We start from the raw sequence: 4905 nt of genomic DNA, 5'->3' as shown, positions 1-4905 counted from the left end.
GGCAGCCGGGGGGCCCAGGAGCGCAGGGAGCACAGCGAGGAGCAGAAGCCAGCCACTCATCGTGCGAGCCTGCGGGAGAGGATGCTGCCACCACCACCCCACACCAGCCCCACGGCTCTGGGGACAGCGGCGACAGAGCAGCAGAGCCCGGGTGGTCCCAGCACCTGGGACACCTGGCAGCCTCGGGAGGGCAAGGTGCCAGCGCCGCCCTGGGCACCACCGCTGGCACCCCACGGCGCAAGGGAGAGCCCCCGCTTTGGGCCGGGGCAGGGAGGCAGCGGGGCCGTGCCCGGCCATGTTACCACACGTCCCCCGCGCCAGAGGAGCCGCCGGCAGCACCCAGCGCCCGCACGCCATGCCGGGTCTGCCGGCTCACCGAAAAGCGGCGGGTGGGCAGCGGGCCCGTGCCCGGCCAGGCGGGAGCAGTGCCGGTGGCCGCCCCATGGCACGGCACGGGCCGGCGGCGGTGCCGGGTGCGGGAGGGCACGGTCGCGTGCATGCCCCGCGCCTGGCCCCGCTCCAGCCCTCCCCGTTCAGCCTGGCCGGGCCTGGCCCGCGGCCCCGCTCGCTGCCCGACGCCCGCGGGAGCCGTGCCCCGGCCGGCGGGAGGCTGCCAGCCCCGGCTGCGGGGTGTGCACGGGCTCTGCCTCCCGCAGCCCTTCCCGCTGCCTCCTGCCTGCCTGCTCCACGCTTCGGCACCGGCAGCAGCTCACCCCGGCTGCTCCTGCCCGCCGGTCCCCCCGCCTGCAGGGGCGCCCCGCCACCCCAGGAAGGGTGGCAAAAGCGGGGTGCTCCAGGGCAGCGGGGAGCCAGGGTGGGCAAGCCCTGCCCGCGAGCCCCGCACGCCCCGCCGCTTCCCACGCACACGGCTGCGGGGGGTACCCGGCCGGACACCCCTGTGATGGCCACGCCGGGTCTCAGCCCAAGCACGGCCCGGCGGAACGCAGGAGGTGCGAGCCCGGCGGCCGCCCCGGCGCGGGAGGGCGGACGAGCGCCCACGGGTGCCCGCCTGGGAGGCTCGGTCCTGCCCCGCAGCGCCGCCCGCCTGCAGCGGGACCCCCGCGACAGCCCCCCCCGGCCGCACGCACTCACCCACCGCCCCCCGCGGGGCTGCACCGTGCCGTGCCGCTCCGTGCCGAGCCGAGCCGGGCGCAGGCGGTGCCGGCGCGGAGCGGCCCCCGGCGCTCCCGCCCCTTTATTGAGGGCGGCCCGGAGCGCGGTGCCGGGGGCGGGGGGGAGCGGTGCCGCCGCGGCCCCCGCCCAGCCCGGCCCCCCGAAAAGGGCTTTTCCCCATCCGCTCCCCGGGGAGGGGAGGAAAGCGGCTTTTTGGGCTGTTTCCCCCGAAATGCCACCCCTGGCTCCCCTGCGGGTTGCACACCGGGCAGGGGCTGGAGGGCTGCGGGATGGGGATGAAGCAGGAGGGGGTTGGACCCCCGGGAAGGCTTTCTGCTGGGCTCGCCACAGAGACCTCGGTACGGGGCTGAGCAGGCCCCAGTGAGGCTCAAGGCAGTTTTCCCTATAGCATCTCCATCCTTCATGTCCCAGGAACATGGTGAGCTGCTTTGGGACCTGCCAGCCAGGAGCCAGCCGCACACCTCTATCCATCTCGGGCAAATGTGTCCCCAGGGACCTCAGGGCACTGCCTGGCCCTGGGCAGAACTAGACAGAGCTGCCATGGGGACCCAAGGCCCTGGCCCCCTCCAGGTTAGAGCCTGGCTCTGAGCACCAGCCCTGGGAAGGATGATGGTGGTGGAGAAGGGCTGCTCCCCATGTCAGCACAGCTCCCACGAGGTTGCAGGATGGCCAGGCGTCAGCCAAGACCTTTCCTGCACCCACAGCTCATGGTAACCATCACATGGGACCCTAGCACCCATGGCTCAAGCACAGGCACTGCCCTAGAGCCAGCTGTAGGGCATCCTCCTGCACTTCTCTGAACACCATCTCCCAGCAGCCACCAGAGCAGACTGGTGGCTGAGACCTACCCCAGAGCTGGAGAAACACACTGGAAAGCCACTGATGGTGTGACTGCAGTTGGTGGGAAGAGGCGAAAGGGAGAGGATGCCCAGCAAGGCGGGCAGGAACCCCATGCTGCCCTGGCCTCACTCCCTGACTGCCCAGTGGCTGGCAGGATTGTCCCCTGAGGCTCCTCCTTGGCCCAGGGTGCACCCCTGACCCTCAGGGTGCCCTTCACCCCCAGGGCACCCCATGGGACCACACTGCTCCTTGGGGCACATCACGCTGCACCCCGTTCTCCCTGCTGGTGCCTGTGCTCACCTGGGACTAACCCCGGCTCATGGCCCCAGCACGTGCCCCATGCCACCTCCCCTCTGTCCCCTTGGTCACCCCGCATCCCCCTGTCCCCAGCACCCCACGTACCTGTGCCCTCCCGGCCGCTGGCCCAGGGGCTCCCCTACAGCTCCTGGTGGGGCAGCAGGCAGGTCCGGGGGCATCTTCCTGTGGGCAGCAAGGGGAGCGATGGTGGGGGTCCCTGGGGCCCAGGGCCACCTCACAGCTGGGGGCCTGGGGCAGGGCCACCTGCCATCAAGCAAAGATGCTCCAGGGCTGGCTGCAGGCAACTTTCCCAGGCACACACTGTTCCCAAGCAGGGGAGGAGCGGCGATGCCCCCACTCTTCTTAAAGGCGCAGCAAGCAGTGCATCCCCTCCTCTTCGTTAGCCTTCTTCTTGTTAGGCCCCAGCCCTGGCCCCCAAACCTGGCTGGCCAGCTCCAAAGTTCACTGTTTCCCCCTGCCTGCCCCAGCTCTGTGGGTCTGGCTGTGGGTCCAACATCCCCAGGTCAGGACTCTCCCCAAACTCTCCTCCTGCCAGAGCTCGCTTAATGAAGGCAGGGCGGCCTGTCCCAATTAGACAAGGGGGTTCGTTAAACAGGGAGTGGAGGGGTCTGCCAAGGGCTCTGTAGCTGGCCCTGGGCCCGGAGCTGGCGGAGCAGCCCCACGGCGTGGTGTCGGCAGCAGGGCACGGGTGGCCGGGGGTGGGCACGGGTGGCCGGGGGTCGCCCCGGCTAACGGGGGCAGCGCTGGAGCAAGCATCGCCCAGTGGGCACTGGAGCAGTGATGCCTTGCAGCCCTGCCGGGGGCTCTGCCTGCCACCTCAGCCCCTGGAAACGTGGCAGGCACCAGCGTGGGGTGGTCCCCAAACCTGCTTCCCTGCGGGCAGCCCAGCAGCATCTTGACCGTCTTGCCAGCAGCATCCCCCTTGCATTGGCACTGGAGGGGGGCATGCAGGGGTGCTGGGTCCCCAAAAGCAGAGTGCCTCACTCCTCCGCGGTGTTTCCCAGCTCCCCCACCACATACCAGGGCTGGGGAAGGAATCCGCGGCCCCGGGCGCGAGATGGTGCTGCCTCGGCAGAGAGAGAGCACCAGGTGCGAGTGACTCATGCGGCCGCCCCGCGCCGCTGCACGCCAGTCCCTCCAGGAACATCCCGAAAAGCTGTCGGTCCTTTCCCAAGCCTGGTGGGCTGGCAGCCAGGCCACCAGTCCTTATTCCCACAGCCCAGGCTTGAGGTTCCCCATCTCCTGGCTGGCTTGGCCCCAAAGCACGTTGACTCCTCTCCACTGACACTGATCAAAGCTTTCAGGGCTGACCAGAAGCCCAACCCCTCGCCCCTGCCTGCCCTGTGCATGCCACCCCGGTCCCCAAATGCCATTTGCCAGCTGGCCATGCTCCCCGCCATGGCACAGCCTCTGCTGCCCCATAAGTCTCAGATCACAAGAAGCCCCAAAACATCTCCCAGATCCTGTAGGCACAGGGGGAGCACCAGCTCTGAGCCCCGCAGGGAATCACACCACCCTCAGGGATGGGAACGCCCCAGTTTGAGAGTGGGCACGTGGGAAGCACTGGGGCTGAGCCCCTCCCTGCCCTGCACTTGCCAGGCGAGCGGCCTCACCGCTGCCTTAGTGGGAAACAAGAAGAAAATCTGTTTTCTTCAGCCCCAGGTGAGGTTTCAGCTCTGCGTCGCGTGTCAGGAAAGATGAGTCATGCAGCATGGTGAGACACAGCCCAGCGAGACACATGTTGGGCTGCAGAGCCAGCTGCGGACGTGGTGCTGGGGGTCCCGTGCCCCATCCTCTGCCCACCCTCTCAAAATCCTGCAGCCGCTGCCTTCGGTGCTGATCCAGCACAGGCTGGGATTCAACACAACCCTTAGAGGATTTTAGTTTCTTATCCCTACGGCGGTCCAGCAGCACGCCCTGCTCCAGCACAGCGTGGGCATCCCCAGACATGGGGGACGCAGAGGGCAGCTCCGGGCCTGCTAGAAGGGAGCTGCCCCCTCTCCGGGCCCTTTTAAATTTGGGGGCTTTCAGGCGGAGGGGAGCAGCGTGGGGCTGGCGCCGACGCAAGCGAGAGGAGGAGGAGATGGCCGCAGCCGGAAGGGAAACCTCGCCTGCCGTGGGGGCTGGTTGGGACACGCTCCAGGAATGTCTCCCAGCACCAGCCACCGCCAGCTCTCCACTGCGGCACCCAGCCACCCTCCCCCGGCATCCCGAGAAAGGGGCCCGTGAACCCCTGCTGCCATCACCAACCAGCTCAGGGAGTGTGCCGGAGGGCCAGCATCACACTCACAGTGCGGCCTCAGGGACACCTCTTGCCACCCCGTGGGGCTCCCCAGCAAGCCCAGGGGCCACAAAATGGGTCAGGGCGGGGAACCGGTCACCCCTTACCTCCCGCTGACCTGCCCTGAGGGGTTTGGGGTGGGAGACAGCTGTGGCAGCCCTCCAGGCTGTGCTTCACAAGGGGAACGGGACAGCAGACCCCACAGGTCCTCTGTGCCGGAGGGGAAATCTCATGGCATCCCCCATCCTGCTGCTGTCCAAAGCCACATGCCTGTGGGAAAAGGAAGCAAAGTATCGCATCAGGATGAAGCTGTGACCGGCGAGCTGCCCTCT

Source organism: Gavia stellata, chromosome 12 (assembly GCF_030936135.1).
Source record: "Gavia stellata isolate bGavSte3 chromosome 12, bGavSte3.hap2, whole genome shotgun sequence".
NCBI classification, from domain to species: domain Eukaryota; kingdom Metazoa; phylum Chordata; class Aves; order Gaviiformes; family Gaviidae; genus Gavia; species Gavia stellata.
The sequence above is the reverse complement of the archived record's forward strand: the minus strand, read 5'-3'. Positions refer to the sequence as shown.